The 17,088-nt window shown below is 42.4% G+C and overlaps 1 protein-coding gene and 1 non-coding gene across 2 annotated transcripts in view; both read left to right on the top strand.

The window, feature by feature from the left end:
• The window catches only part of CNTNAP2 (contactin associated protein 2), a 1,529,631-nt gene that overhangs the window by 958,958 nt on the left and 553,585 nt on the right, over positions 1-17,088 (top strand). The window lies entirely within an intron of this gene.
• Positions 8,977-9,048, top strand: TRNAC-ACA (transfer RNA cysteine (anticodon ACA)). Its single transcript has one exon. It is a non-coding gene; the product is annotated as a tRNA-Cys (tRNA).

Here is a 17,088-nt window from a genome sequence, read left to right on the forward strand (position 1 = left end):
TTCCCAGCAGGCACACTGGTAAAGAATCCACCTGCCAGTGCAGGAGACACAAGAGAAGTGGGTTCCATCCCTGGGTCAGGAGGATCCCCTAGAGAAAGAAACTGCTACCCACTCTAGTATTCTTGGTTTGAGTGTGGCCAGCCTGCGAAGATCTCTGGTGAGCAGAGTAGGAAATGAGATGAGAGAAGATGGGAAAACATTGAAGTCTTTCCAGTAGACTCAGAAGCACACCCCACAACATTGCTGAGAACCTGAGAACCAGATACGGCCAAGCTCAAGTGGCTGGCAGAAGTCCAGTTGAGAGATGACCGTGACTCATGCTGCAGAGACGATGATGTTATCGACAAATACCCTCACCTTTAGCTGGTATTTGGTGGTTGAAAAGGACAGGATATTGTGACCATGTGGACGTGGGGATTAGGATAGAACCACCAGGAGTGAGTCCTTGGCTCTTGTTTGTATAAACAAGAGTAAGAACACTAAAAGGAGACCAGTCTTGTGAGGTAAAACCATGATTTTTGCAATTGAAAATGTTGAGTTGAATGTGTCTTTGGGATACCAGGATGCAGAAAGCAAGGAGGCAATTGCATCTTCATGTCGGGAGCTTGGAAGCACATCTTGGAGAGATGTAGACATTCTGTAGTCAGCTGTGTGTAGCTGACAAACCTCAGGATAGGGTGAGTTGTTGCCTAGGGAGGGAAAATAGAATCAGAAGAGAATTGTGCCTAAAAATCATCTTTGAGACACCCCAACATTTAATTCCTAGGTGAGAGAACATATTTAAACAAGAAGGGTAGTATAATAAAAGGAGGAAGGACCCAGATGCTAAGAGATCAAGTGAGATGGGAACTCAAAGGATCCAGCAAATTTGATGACATGGAGTGATATGGTGCCCTAAAAACTGCTTAGGTGGAATAAAAGGAGAGAAAGCCAGAAGAAAATAGGATTAAGGAGTAGAAAAATGGACACAGCAGGTACAAATTAAATGAACAAACACTCTGGAAACAGGAGGCCGTGATAGGAGTTGGAGATGCCTGAATTCCAGGTTTTGGAGGTGGAGAAAATGCAAGGTCAGTGAGACATTGTAAGGATGTAAGGATGCATGCTGGATTAGGAGGCTGAAATGAGCAAGAAGAGAGGGTTATCACATGCAGGGGATTTTATTAGTCACTGTTCTTAGATGAGCGGCCTGTGTGCATTAGGATGAACAGGTCCAGTCCTGACTCAGAGACTTCAGTCTCATTGAAGAGGATTTGGGGAAGATTATCATGACAGCAAGGAGAAGACAGAGAGGGTCGCTTGCTAGACCGCCTGGCATGAGCTTCTTAAGAGCAGGTTGTACATGAAGGGTCCAGGCGCTAATGATGTGGAATGGATAGAAAGTCAGACCTCAGTCCCACCCACAAGCCTGGGTCCCTGGGCACGGAAGAGACAAGCAGCCACGCCTTGGGAAGGCACAGGGGCTGCAGCGGTCAGGGAATGCAGCCGTGTAAGAAGGAAGACTTGGGCATTGGTTTAGGAGCTCTATGGATTTTAGACATCCCAGTCAAGGATTTCAGGGGTGAGTGGGCAGGCAGCTGAGTGCAGGGAAGAAAAGAACAGGCCAAATGATCAGGATGATGTCATTGCAGAGGAAGATGTCAGGGGGTGAGGGGAGGAGGCACTGGCACTTGATCTAATGATGAAACGAGAGTTGCAAAGCGTGTGGGGCAATGGTAGTCCCAGGGGTTGAATGGCCCCTGGTGTGATGTGGATGGTTCACGTTCACCAGATGCAGCTCACAGGAAATGTTCAGAGGAGCAACTGAAATTTCAGGCGGTTCTGTAGATACAGTTATGTAACTATATTTTTAATGGAAGAAAAAATCAGGAGTGGCACACAGTCAAGGCAAACTAACAATTATGTGTAAAGAAATTCCACAACAGTGACTTAACACCCAGTGGTTAAAACGATTAATTCTTGGCTTGAATTATTCATTATTTTTAGCTGATTTTGTATCATGTAGTTATAGCTAAAGGCTGTACTTTAACAAAAAGCTACAATATTGACCTATTTGAAGTTACCAGATATGGGGATAAGAGCTGGTAATTTTCGAAGGTGCTTGGAAATTTGACTTGTAGAATAGGAGACTTTCACACACACACACACACACACACACACACACACACACGCATGCACAAACACTACTGAGAAAGCTAGTTATTAACATCCCATTAGTAAGACTTTTTTTTTTCATTTTATTACAGGTAATTAGCCAACCACATTAGGCAATAATGAGAGTTAGTAATCACTTTTTTTATTAAAGAAATTAAACTGGACTTGTTTTAAAACAACATCCAATACATATGTTGTAATGAATATGCAAAAGGTGTAAGTTACTTAAGAAAAAGCTATAAGCTCTGGTCCCCTTCAACCAAAAATAATGACTCAGGAAGGACTGAAAAGCACAGTTACTTTTATGCACTTATATAACTACATTCTGTTTGTACCTTCCGAATTTACACGACAGTCAAATTTACACAAGCAGACTGAATTTTATACATTTTATGATGTATTCTGAGCAGGTTGCATTCAATTCTCGTAGTACTTTTCCACCAGGGTTGGCAACAGAAATCATTGTCTCTCTGGTTATATGCAGTATCTCAAATTGTTGTATATTTGAGAAACCCACAACTAAGTGGAGAGTTTCAAATAAGAACTTGAGTGTAGATTGCTGTCAGCTGTGAAATTTGATGAAAACTGAACTATCCTAATCAATTTTGCCTTCTGGAAATCTTAAAGAAGTAACCTTTGTAGGAAATAAAACATCTGACTTCACCCTCTATGAAATTTGATAGTTCTGTGGTCCTTTCAGGCTGTGGGAGATTTAGATGTTGTTACAACCACTCATATTCCAGAGAAGCTAACAAGGGCGTCAGGAAGTTAAGAGACCTGAGTTCCCAATGCAAACTCTGCTTCTTTGATGCTCATGCTTTTTGCTGTTAAAAGTCATGGCGTGAAGATCTCCACTGTGAATTGCTAGTAGGTAATCTCCTCATTTCCAGGGCTTTAAATACCATCTATATGCTAATGCCTTTCAAATTGGTATCTGTCGTGCAACCCTCTTCCCTGAACTTGAGACTTTACATCCAGCTTGCGGTGGTCAGCCCCCTTCAGGGGTCTGATCTGCATCCTGATCTTGGTGTCACTGCACATGCCCCTGTCCAGCCTTGGCCATTTCATGAACAAGGACCCACCACGTACCCAGGTACCGATGCAGAGAGCTCCAAAGCCTCATCTCTTCTTCTTTGCCCCACGTCTCATCCAGATCCTCTTCATCATCCATTAGGTTAAAAACGAGGTCCTGTCACTGTCGACTTTAAGATCACCCTAACCTTAACCTCTCTCACCAGCATCCTAGATCACAATCCTCTCTCACTCCACCACTGCCATCGCCTCTCGGCTGGTCCTTCTGTGTCCACACTGACCTTCCTGTCGACTCCATGGCAGGTTATTTTGTATTCTAAAATACAAATACAGCCACTCTCCTGTTCCTAATTCTCTTTGGGCTTCCCATCCCTCTTAGATGAAACTTGGAATCCTCCTCACATGGTCTGCAATCCACTGTACCCTCACCCACCGCTCTGCCCAGGGATACTCTGCTTTGCCCACCGTGTCCAGCCATGTGTGTGAACCTGCTCACAGCCTCCAAGTCCTCACCTCAGCCCTTACTCTGCCCGGAATGCTCTGCCCTCAAATTTCAAATACCACGTCTCTTCATCATTCCGTTTCTTGCTCAAATGTCACTTACCTGAGTCAGAAGCTTTCCCCAACACCACCATGTAAATGAGCTCATTGACACCCCCTCACCTCATTCTTACCTCCCTTCTCTCTTTCCTTCATCACTTATCTCACTCTGTGAGACTTTGTTATTTGTTTATCTTACGTCTTCCCAGCTAGGGTGTGATCAGAAGGAGCCTGACTTTGCTTACTAAGGTATCCTTGAAGCGAAGGGAGCGTGTTAGTTGCTCAGTCGTGTCCAGCTCTTTGTGACCCCATGGGCTGTAGCTCTCCAGGCTGCTCTGCCCATGGAAGTCTGCAGGAAAGAATACTAGAGTGGGTTTCCATTCCCTTCTCCAGGGGATCTTCCCAGCCCTGGGATTGGACCTGTATTTCCTGCATCACAGGCAGATTCTTTACCATCTGAGCCCCCAGAAGCCCAAGGTATCCTTAGGATGTGGGGAAGGGATAGTTAGGGAGTTTGGGATGGACATGTACACACGGCTATGTTTAAAATGGATAACCAACAAGGACCTACTGTATAGCACATGGAACTCTGCTCAATGTTATTGAGTCTGGATGGGAGGAGCATTTGGGGGAGAATGGTTACATGTATATGTATGACTGAATCCCTTTGCTGTCCATCTGAAACTATCACAACACTGTAGTCGGCTATACTTCAATACAAATTTGAAAGTTTAATTTCCTTTTTTTTTCTTTTGTTGTTTTATTTATTTATTTATTTATTTATTTATTTTTCCATTTATTTTTATTAGTTGGTGGCTAATTACTTTACAATATTGTAGTGGTCTTTGCCATACATTGACATGAATAAGCCATGGATTTACACGTATTCCCCATTCCGATCCTCCCTCCCACCACCCTCTCCACCCAATCCCTCTGGGTCTTCCCAGTGCACCAGCCCCGGTGAAACAGATCACCAGCCCGGGTTGGATGCATGAGACAAGTGCTCGGGGGTGGTGCACTGGAAAGTTTAATTTTAAAAAGGTAGAATTCATTAAGTAGTTGTTGAATGAAGAATAACAATATGCTTCTTCCATTGTAACTTGATTTTTAAGCTGTAAACATTATCAGTTGACTCACGTCCCTGAGAAAAGGAAATCTAATTGATTGCAGTACCTCCCACTTTCTCTACTCCACTCAACCCCTCGAACTAAGGTGGTCATGTTATAATTTAAATGTTGTTATAATTAATGTTATTTATATTCCAGTCTATGACTTGAGTCTCCCAGTTGTTTAGACATAGTTGTATCATGGGTTGGATTCTGTGTTCACTGGCACAACTGCCTTATCCATCTCTTGGTTGTGGAAATTTATTATTTAATAACTTTAAAAATATGCTCATGAGAGTTAAACTCCCAAAGGTCTTATTTGTTGGGGAATATATATCACCACCTATATAACAGGCTGTCTAGGTATGAAAATTATTGAGTCAGACCTTCTTTCCCTGAGGATTTGCAGACATGAGTCTACAGTCTCTTGGTACCAGTCATTACAACTAAGAGAATTAAGATTACCCTGACTTCCTTTTCTTTTGTCTAGATACTTATAGAATTATTTACCATTGTTTTTTCCATAAATTCACTGCAATATTCTCATTCTTAGTCAATTTCTATGTGCATTCACTGAAAATTTCATTTTCTGTAGATTGGATTTTTCCTTTTTAAAGATACCTTTTTATTATATCGTTAATTTTTAAATGAAATCTACAAATTACAGTTGTAGTTTTGTCCTTCATAATTTTTATTCTTTTACTAATGTTGATCAACCTTTTTGTCCTTTTCAATTTTTTTTTAAATTTTTCTCAAATTAGTCATTGATATCTCTGATTATAGTTTCAGTAAAGTCTGTTTTTCTTTCTGCTGATTCTTATGTGACTTTCACTTATGTGATGATTCTGTTTTCCCTTTCCACTTCTTTCCCAAGATCTAGTAGCTTAGCTACTTTCATTGTTTTACCACACAGAGTTGTTGTTCAGCCAGTAAGTCACATCTGACTCTGGGACCCCATGGACTGCAGCAAACCATTTTACTCTTTACTTTCTATGTCTCATGTATTTTAGGCTCCTGTTTTGCTTTACTGCTTTCATTGCATTAAATGAATATTTTGCATCATTTCTTTTTTAATTTCTAACTTTCTTAAATTTGATTGGTTTCAGGGGGCAAGGAAATGCAGAGGTCTTTCTTATTTTAAACAGGAAGTTCTCTATCTTGGTCTTTAGGAAGCAAATACTTCATGACACCCTGCTAAATCTATGGTAGATATGTGTGAGTGTACTCACAAATGGTTTTCTCCTGGGCATCATTTCAGCTTTGTTCCGTACTTGGTCATGAAATTGTTGTTTTCTAGTTGCTAAATCATGTCTGACTCTTTGTGACCCCATGGACTGTAGCACGTCAGACTTCCTTGTCCTTCACTATCTCCCAGAGTTTGCTCAAACTCATGTCCGTTGGGTCAATGAGGCCATCCAACCATCTCATGCTCTGTCACCCCTTCTCCTCTTGCCCTCAGTCTTTCCCAGGATCAGGGTTTTTCCCAAAGAGTCGGCTCTTCACATCAGGTGGCCACAGTATTGGAGCTTCAGCTTCAGCATCATTCCTTCCAGTGAATATTCAGGGTTGATTTCCTTTAGGATGGACTGGTTTCATCTCCTTGCAGACCAAGGGATTCTTAAGATTCTTCTCTAGCACTACAGTTTTAAAGCATCAATTCTTTGGCACTCAGCCTTCTTCATGGTCCAACTCTCAATCCATATATGATATGGTCATAGAATAATAGGAAAGAAATCCTGGCTCTTATCACAGCTCTATTTTTAACCATTTATGTAACAGGATAGTCAGTGACATTTTTAGACTGATTTTTTAAACTGTAAAATAAGGAAATTGAATTGGGGATTTCATTTGGTGTTCCTTTTGATACTTTTTCAGCATATTGCTGAAATTCTAGGAGTACAGAGATCCTCTGGCCCAAAATGAGCTTCCCTCATAGCTCAGTTGGTAAAGAATCTGCCTGCAATGCAGGAGACCCTGGTTCAATTCCTGGGTTGGGAAGATCCCCTGGAGAAGGGATAGGCTGCCCACTCCAGTATTCTTGGGCTTCCATGGTGGCTCAGCTGGTAAAGAATCCGCCTGCAATGGGGGAAGCCTGGGTTTGATCCCAGGGTTGGGAAGATCCCCTGGAGAACGGAGCGGCTGCCCACTCCAGTATTCTGGCCTGGAGAATTCCATGGAGTGTATAGTCCACGGTGCAAAGAGTTGGACAAAGCTCAGCAGCTTTCACTTTCCTGGCCAAAATAAATGAGCCCATGAATCAGGCAGAGTCAGACCTTTTTACTCTTAAACAGACAATTTTGTCTAAAAATCGAAGCATTTGGGGGCATAGAATTTAACTACATCCAAAACATAATAAAATAATTGTCTCATACCGCTGACCAAATATCTCACAAAGCACCCGCTAATGTGTGAGTGACTATGGGTTTGGGATGGTCAAAGAGACTTTGAGGAAAAACAGACTTTGAAGTGATTATAACTTTCAGCTAGTCCAAGATACCTCATTAGAATAAGAGCTTTGTACGCATCCTATCCCCTTGTCCAATGATTTTTATTTTTGTAAAGATATTTTGTTACCAAATCCGTTATCCACTGACTGTCATAGTGTGTATGCCTCTCAAGGGTAGCTTACGTGCTATTATATTATTATATAACAGGAAGATGTGTTCCCTGCTCTAGGAGGGCCTATTTTAAAATGTAAGGGAGAATAAACATAGACGGGCACTTTTAATTATTAATGACAATTGAAGGTAACTTTAGCGCAAATAATTCCAAAGACATTTCTATTTGGCTTGGAATTTTAATTTGATTTTTGACAGACCTATCTACCTAATTATATTTTATCTAAAAGAGTATTAAAATGAGCTTCTATTCTCTAATCACTCACAGACAGAGCAGTAGAAGGCATGGCTACAGAGGGTGTTGGCTAAGCAGGAAGCTGGTCCAGGATTTTATAGTGTTTTGTGAATGGTCCATAAAGACGAAAACTCTCAGGTAGATAACCAACAATCAAATGTACATAAAACCACAGATGACAGAAAAAAAAAGCAAGCACATTTCTGTAACTAGCACAGCTGGACCAGGACGCACAGAAGCCCTGAAGGGGATTCATGGGGTGACGGGGGCCAAAATGGCTAGTCTCTAAAAGCTTTGTGCTGCTGCCCTCCTGCTGAAAGCTTCTTTAACACTTTAAAAATGCTCCTGGTCCAGCTGTTTCATGAAACAATGTAGACTTTTATGACCTCTCTTTTCTAGTCATATTCATTCTTTTACCAACATTAATACAAGGAGGATTTTAGACAATCCATGTTCCAGTTGCTTAACGATCAAAATCATGGAAATACTTTTGAATATGAATGCATTAAAGAATCAAGAAGTAGTCTGAAATGTGATTTTTCTAGGCTAATCCACTAGCTGAGTGTCTGCCCACTTTAACTGGCTCTCACTTGGGTCTGTCATGATGCCCCTTTGTTACTTGCTATTAAGTTGCAAATCATATCCTCCTGTTTACAATTCTAGCTGGAGTACAATCTCCCCCTGATTTCATTTCTTTATTTCTGTAATTACTTTTGTAAAAAAATTATCTCAATGAGACTCCTCTACTTAGTCATGTATTATTATGTATATGTTGAATGGGTTTGGTCTTTAATCTTCCTTTGTAACAATGTCTCAACTTACCTTTCTGTTTTATGAATTCCTGTTCCACTTGATATTTTGGATTTTAGATTCTCTTCTTGATGTTCAGTTGCTAAGTCGTGTCCCACTTGTTGCGACCCTCTAGATTGCAGCACACCAAGGGTCAGATGGGGAATTAAATAAATTTACCACTGGGTCAATTAGCATAGTCTTGCCTTCCATGAATGGAAATCACCAAAATTCATAGATCTGCTCCAGGGTGTCAGGACAGTGGTGCTATGCTCAGTTATTTTCCTGGTTTCTGTCCTTCTCTATGTGTTAGCTTCATCCTTAGGCTGGAAGCAAGAGGGCCGTGTTGGTTACAGGTGTGATATATGTACACAGAAACACCCAGAGGAAGGAGAAAGACTCTACCTTTACTCAGGAGTAAGCAAGTTTTCCTGGGAGTCCCTAACGACTTTCCCTCACATCTCTTTGGCCAGAATTGGGTCATATGCCCATTTCTGGGACTTCCTGGGTGGCCCAGATGGTAACGCATCTGCCTACAATGCAGGAGACCCAGGTTCGATCCCTGGGCCAGGAATATCCTCTGGAGAAGGAAATGGCAACCCACTCCAGTACTCTTGCCTGGAAAATCCCATGAACAGAGGAGCGTGGTAGGCTACAGTCCATAGGGTAGCAAAGAGTCGGACACGACTGAGCGACTTCACCTTCACTTTCACTTTCGTAAATCCCAGCAAGGGGAATGGGATGACTATAATTGGCTTAGACAAATCAGGATATTCTGGAGCTGGGGAAAAAGGCACCTTTTCTCCAACTCCTTGGGAGAAACAGGTTTCAGTGGAAAGAAGAAGGAAAGCAGAAAATGAATATTGAGTTGTAACCAAGAGTGTGTGTTCCCCAATATGCAGGGTCCCTGCTTGGATTTTATACTGTTTTCCTCTATATTGAACTTATCCACCTTCATTGCAGGCAAAGAAAGTGGATGTTGATTGAAGTTGGTCCTTTCTCTTCTGCCCATCACATGCAGAAGCAGCCAATATGAAATTCCAGGTTTTTGTGCAAATCAGTATGCTGGGTAGCAGGAGAGAGAGCAAGAGATAGATACAGGAGTAAGAAGAAGAGGAACAATATTGTTCTGCTCTTATCTCACTGATCATATAAGTCACTTCTGCTCAGGGAAGAGTAAGTGAAAGAATGGAAAGAATGGTGGATACTACTTTCTACTTATGCCCCAGGATGTATTGGCAGAAGTTCCTATCTAATTGAGTAGCAATTCCCGAACAGAAGGCCAGGGTTTTCTTATGAGTGCAGAGTGGCTTAGGAAAAGTGGGCGGTCACGCTGGTTTTAGGTACCAACTGTCCTGTAGGCGTTCCTTCATCCTGCAATCAGTCACTCATTCCTAATCACACGAAGACCTAGATCCTGGATAAGGACTGTGACGGAGACATATTCCAGACCTAAAGGTATCCATGGCCTCTGTCTCCACTATGATATGTGGTGGTTTAGTTGCTAAGTCATGTCTGACTCTTGCGACCCCATGGACTGTAGACCACCAGGCTCCTCTGTCCATGAATTTTTCCAGGCAAGGATACTGGAGTGGATTGCCATTTCCATTTCCAGGGGACCTTCCTGACCCAGGGATCGAACCAGGGTCTCCTGCACTACAAGCAGATTATTTACCAGCTGAGCTACCAGGGAAGCCCCACGATGATAGAACAAGTAGATATAATATATGGGAGAGACACTTTGATAGTTTTATCTACAAAGTGCTATGGACAAGAACAAGCGAAGAGTTTTTTTTTTTTTTTTTCCTGCCTAGTAGGTCAAGAAATACTTCACAAGTACATGAAATTAGTTTAGGACTTGGGAAGATATATAGGTTCTCATCAGAGAGACTACAGGATTAAACGTATTTCAGGCCAAGTGAAGACCCTAAGTCAAGGCATAGATTTCTGGGACCAGAGGTTGCGTTCAGGAAATCATGGACAGAGGTCTGTGGTTCAGCATTGGTGCCCACTGTCGGGTGATCACTGAGGCAGAAAACCAGCCAAGAAGGGAGATTAGGATCAGGGTGTGATGAACGTTAACCTCTCAGTGCCGCAGTTGAGGCCAGAGAGTGTTTTCCTCTCTCCACCTTGAACTTTGCAGGGAAGTCTTTCAGGGGAACTTATATGCTGTATGATGTATGCACTAAGAGAAAATAATTAACAAGCCTTCGCCTTGGGCACTTGAAGATGGGCGCAAAAGAAATAGAACACATAAATTCTTCGCACAACGAATATAGAGAATGTGTCAAGATTAAATTAGATAATAATATAAGACAATGAGACAGTATGCCGTTGCTTGTGGCGATTTTTAATTCCATTTTGGAGGCAGTAGCACCTGATTTCAACTCTCCTCCCAGGTGTCTAATTCAATCACGCTGTCATCAAATATTTATTGTGTGCTATGTGCTAGACAAAAAATCTTCACCTTTGAAGGCAGATTTGATTTGGAGAACCCTCCCAAAGTCATTTGTATCAAAGTCAGCTGAATAAGGGAGCCAATCAGGATAAGGAATGTCATTAAAGAATTAAACTCCAGTGCAAGTATGAAATGAGACCTTTTTCTTTTGTTTGACCTATAAAGGGTGAAGCATAAAATAATCACTGTAAACTTAAGGCACTTTAAGAAGAGAATCACAAGAAAGCATTTTAAGCAAAGGCAGCGTCAATTTTAAAAAGTGTCTAACTTTCTACTGAGACATCTTCCAAGGACATGCCTCGTTAGCATGTGTCCGTCTGCCTACATTTGTTATAACAAGGTTCATATATCATAGTCACACCTCAATTTACCAAGTCCTATAGCCTGTGGATGAGCAATACCTCTTCAGCAGTTCAGAGAGCTTTGAAATCTTTGAGGTCTGCAACAACCAAAAAAAGATCTTTAAAATGCTTTGGACCCAGCATGGACCTTCAAAGCAAATATTGGAGCACAAAACAGTATATCCAGAGTCTGGGATCTGTACTCTATTTAATATCCTCTCAAGAAGCATTCCAAATTGAAAGAACTGTGATTTGTATAGAGTTCTCAAATATATAGAGAAGATATTATGTATTAGTATGACATTATATATAATTAATATTTGCATATTAATATACAGTTATATTTTATAAACACATGTATTTGCATGATTAAGTAGATATGCAGCTTTTTCCCACCTCTATGCAGTATTATCAACCTGTCCCCTGAAAGTAACATATGGTTGATGGTGATGGTTTAATTGCTAAGTCATGTCCAACTCTTGCAACCCCATGGACTCTAGCCTGCCAGGCTCCTCTGTCCATGGTATTCTCAAGGCAAGCATACTAGAGTGTGTTGCTATTTCCTTCTCCAGGGGATCTTCATGACCCAGGAATCAAACCCAGGTCTCCTGCATTGTAGACAGATTCTTTACCAACTGAATTACGAGGAAAGCTGAAAGTAATATACATGAATTACTATTCACTTCTCAAAGCCATTGCTCACTTCAGATAGGACAAAATAACAACCATTTGGAAGCAGCAGCAATAATAATAGTAGCAGTAATAATAATAATAAATAGCTTAAGTAGTTGAAATAAAAATCTAATAAAGTGAGAAAGAAAGTGATACCGATGGGATAATAATGAACAGGAGTAAAACCTTATGGTTGTGAAAATTAGATTATAAAATGGCTGTAGAGGAAAAGTGCTGTAACTCACATTCCTATAGCTATTTGAAAAAAAAGAGGACTGACCAGCTTAGTAATGCTTTCCTGAGAATTTAAAAGGAAAAAAAAAATCCTGTAAAGTGTGGAATTTCAATTCTCCCCTTATTTAGCAAGGGTTTGTTGTTGTGGTTGTTTGGTTGCTCATTTGTGTCTAACTCTTTGCAACCCCATGGACTGCAGCACGCCAGGCTTCCCTGTCCTTCAGGATCTCCTGGAGTTTGCTCAAACTCATGTCCATTGAGTTGATGATGCCATTCAACCATCTCATCCTCTGTTGCCCCCTTCTCCTGCCCTCAATCTTCCCCAGCATCAGGGTCTTTTCCAGTGAGTTGGCTCTTTGCATCAGGTGGTCAAAGGACTGGAGCTTCAGCTTCAGCATCAATAAGGATTAGCAGGCACAAATCTGCACCCAGAGAAATGTAACCTCTGGCTCTACAGTCAGTCCTGTGTGTCTCAACCCCGTTTCTGCTCTTTGAGCACAGGTTGTGTGTGTGTGTGTGTGTGTGTGTGTGTGTGTGTGTGTGTGTGTGTGTGCGCGTGCGTGCATGCGCACGCGTGTGTGTAGCCCTGTGTTTATATTTAGAGCAAACCTGGAAAACAGGATTCATCAGGCACCCTTGGATGCATGATCCCAGGTGAGCAGCAGACTGGTTCTTCTCACTTACAAGTTTAGAACCTGTGAGCTCTGTCCTGGATAGAGGACACTCTCGTATTTTTAGGAGTCTGCTTTGTCATTTCTAAGAATCACAGAGCTGGAGATGCGCTGATCATGCACCTCTCGAAAGGTTTCAACTCTGCAGGAGTGCCATGAAAGAAAGGACAGCCCTGACTGTCCTCTGTGGCTGCCAGAGGGCGTCTCCTCCTGGTCCCGGAAGGAATGTGTCTCGTTTCAGCCCACTCTGTTTAGCTCCCATGTCTTGGCCTGTTTGGGGGCTTTCAGTTGCGATCCAAATGCTGCTGTTTAGAAAGGGGGATGTTTCAACGTGAGTGGTTGTCTGCAGAGGTAGCGTTGAGACTGCCGCCTCCTCTCAGGGGACTCCTGTGTTCATACCCAGTAACCTGGCACAGAGCTCTGCCCTGGGCTGCAAAACAAATCACACTCACTCCCCCTCTTGCCTGGACCTCATTTCTTTGACTCATTTACATATCAATATTTTTAAGTATAAATGAGGCTATGGATTTAGATTCCTCTGTGGCTCACGGCATTTGTGTTCTCCACCCTATAAGAAGATATAAGGCGATAGTGTCATTGTTTCTGGCAAATGATGAATCATCAGGGTTTGTTTTCAGCCAATTTTAGATAAATTCTAGTCTAATCTAGTTCCAGGTTGGTCATTCAGGTCTTTACAAATACCAGAAACACTTGGAAATCTTCTGGATGTCTAAGGGCATCCATTATTGTTTCTCAGGGACTTTTTAAATGGAATAGTTGGGTTCTATAAATTGATAACTTAATGATCAGATTCTCTAAGAGCCAAGTTGCCCCTGAGATTAAACAAAATGATTTAGCCTTGATAATTGGTGGTAGTGTCTGGTTGACCAAGGTATTCCACCAAAAAGTGTAGAGTCTCACTAGACATTTTATTCCTCCCCTTGGTCCTCCTTTGGGTCAGGGTGAAAGATTGCTGCACAATTCCAAATCTTTTCAGATTGGTGGTGTTGGTGGTTTAGTTGCTCAGTCGTGTCCGACTCTGCGACCCCATGGACTGTAGCCCACCAGGCTCTTCTGTCCATGGGATTCTCCAGGCAAGAATACTGGAGTGGGTTGCCATTTCCTTTTCCAGATTACTCCCCTCCTAAAACTTTTCAAAGACTCCATGTTGCCGCTAGGATAAAATATTTAGGGCCTTTGCATGACCTTCAAGGCTCTCCCCACCTCTCCTGTCCTTCCCCCTCTGACGCATCGCCTCAGGCGTGCTCTGTGCACACTTGCTTCATCTCTGTTCTTGGAACCCTTCCCTGATGAGTGTCCCGTCCCATACTCCAGGTAACCTCTGCGGCAGAAGAGAAATCCAGGCCCTGGAATTTCCTCCTAGTCAGCTCTCCTTTACCCTTTGCTCATGCCTTTCAACAGCCTCCCCTCCGTTCTAATGATGAACAATTCAGCATCATTCTTGACTCATTTCTGCCACTTAACAAGAATGCATTTTAAGTCCCCACTGTGCTCTCAGAGCACTTGTCATTCTGTTCACCCATGCATCCAACTGCCAATCGATCAAGTGCTGTGTTCCAGAAAAGAGGTTTTTAACCTAGTACTTTATCACTCGTTAGAGTGACTATATTTCTTTAGTAAGCATCTGTTACATACTGGAGATAAAAGTTATTTGTCTCTGTGTGTAACATAGGGAGTTGGGTTTAGTGGATAAGATAGACCAGTAAACAGATTCAAATATGAAGTCGGAATAGATCAGTGTTCTAGGAATGTAAACAAGGGGCTCCTAACATACCATACTTTGTAGGGAGAGAGTCAGAACAGTTTCTTTAAAGCTGATTTGAAAAAAAAAGTGGAAGTGTTAGTTGCTCAGCCGTGTCTGATTCTGCGACCCCATGGACTGTGGCCCCCAGGCTTCTCTGGTCATGGGATTCTCCAGGCAAGAATACTGGAGTGGTTGCCATTATGTTCTCCAGGGGGTCTTCCTGAATCAGGGGTCAAAGCTGGATCTCTTACACTGCAGGCAGATTCTGTACTGTCTGAGCTACCAGGGAAGCCCCAAAGCTCCTTAGAACTAAGTGCTAAGTCATGAGTAAGAGCTACCATTTTGGTTTCCAGAAGAGCCATGTCCTGTTCTCAGTGAAGCGGCTTTAACACCTTGCCAGTCACATGGGCGTGCTCAAAACCCATGTGAGATTCATTCCTTAGGACTCATTCATTTGTCCTTTATTTTGAAGCAAAGTGAGGGGGCAGATTTGAGACATTGTTAATTGGTTGTAAATATTAATAAACTTGGGGTGGGCATGTCTGGGACCTCAATGCTGAATCTACTGGGAAACCTCAATTCTCCTCCAAGTGACCTCCCCCCCCCCATGACACCCCGCTGTCCTGGGCCTCTCCCAGCCTCTGTCTGTAGGCTGTCCTAGGTCCCCATACAGGGTGTCAGCTGAGACCCACGAGAGCGAGAGCAGGAACTGCCAGAGCTCACGACATAACGTAACACAGCATAGCATCGCATCACATCTGGGACCCCCGCAGGCACAGCATCACGTCTGAAGTATTGTGCTGCTCAGAGAAAGTTACAGGCCAGCGGATTCAGAGGAGGAGACTCCAGGAGCATCTCTCCTGCACACTGTGGGGAGGAATTGCTGGCAGCCACCTCTGGAAACTACTGCATTCCCTCCTCCTCACAGCACTTTATTCTTTCCATCCTCCCAAAGACTGCAATGTGCATGTTTAAACTTATTCAGAATATTTGATGTAAATTGGTTATGGTTAATGACTTCTGAGTGTGTCATTCCCTACCCTTATTCTTTAGTTCTCCCTGGATCCTGGAATTAATCTCTGTGCTTCCAATATTTCTTCTTTGTTTGGTGGTACAATTGATGGCCACATAAAAAGGCTGTTGGAATGCAGCTTCTTTGTTAACAGAATTAACACTCTAGTCTGTAATTGTTTCTTATCCTTCAAGAACCCCATTAAATCTGACTTCTCCCATAAAGCCTTTATTGATCATCCCGAAGAAGGTAAGACTCCTTCCTTTCTAAAATTCACAGCAATGTATTTCTGGAACATAGTCTAAATTCAGTTATGTTTAGATATGGGCATGTCTTACCTCTCTAATAACATAGGGAAATTCAAGGTAGGTAGTGGAATAGACTCACTGTCCAATTCCCCAAAGCGACAAGGTGAGTCCTTTACATAGAATAAGATGTGTTTTCTTTGAGTCAGCCTGGCTTCTGGGTGAGGTTCCCAGCCAGCTGGTGGGAGAAGCAGGGCTGTGACATAGCTCAGTGCTTGTTTAGAAGTCTTTGTTTCTGGGATCCTACCAGCCAGCACGTCAGCTTCCTGGGGTAACAGATGAGGAGCAGTGTAGTTAGAAAGCTCTGAAGTGCTGCTGCGACATGGCAGGTTTCAGACTGAGTTGTCTTCTCCCCCTTGTTCTAGTTTCAGGAGGCATTAGTCCATCTTGGGAATCACTTGCCTCCTCGGGGACTCAGGTTAACCTTTTGTAAATAGCAAGGTTACTATTTATTGAGAACTCATTAGTGCCACGCACTGTGCTAGGCATTAATACTAATTTCGAAATAATACTGAAAGGTGCTTTTTTCTCTGACTTCCTCCTTCAGATGAAGACCATCAGTGGAACAAAGCAACTTTCAGCAGAATTGGATTTGCAATCTTACATCACATGAGTACCACCTAGCCCTATCAAGGAAGGGATAAGCTCTGAATTCCCCGTAGTCCTCACCACGCTTCTCACAAGGGATGTCAAACCCAGTCTGCTAGCTTTATTCCTTTTCTCTCAGAGCAGCTCCACTGTGCCGTGTTTGTTTTGTCTTTATCTTGTTCAGCAATTTGGCTGAAGTTCCTCTTGTTAATTATCCACCCATCAGCTAGCAGTTTCTTTTTGCCCCATCCTGTATCCCAGCATGTTATATTAGAATTCACATAAAGATTGAGACAGAGTATGATTTTGCTAATGAGGTTTACATTGCCGAGACAGACCTGTTTTTTCTCAGTTCCTTGATAAGTGTTGACCATATGCAAGTTTTTCTGCTCAGGTTAGAATGCACAGCACATTTATTCCTTCCTGAGTCTGATCCAGTCCAGTCCCATTTTGATTTCCGAGCCAAAGTCTCAGTATCTAGTTGTACAGGAGTTGCTGACCTTGCTTGGAGTGGACCTTTGTAAATGACTGAATAGACGATTCATTTGATGCTGCTTCCTGTTTTCAT

Source organism: Muntiacus reevesi, chromosome 6 (genome assembly GCF_963930625.1).
Source record: "Muntiacus reevesi chromosome 6, mMunRee1.1, whole genome shotgun sequence".
Lineage (NCBI taxonomy): Eukaryota > Metazoa > Chordata > Mammalia > Artiodactyla > Cervidae > Muntiacus > Muntiacus reevesi.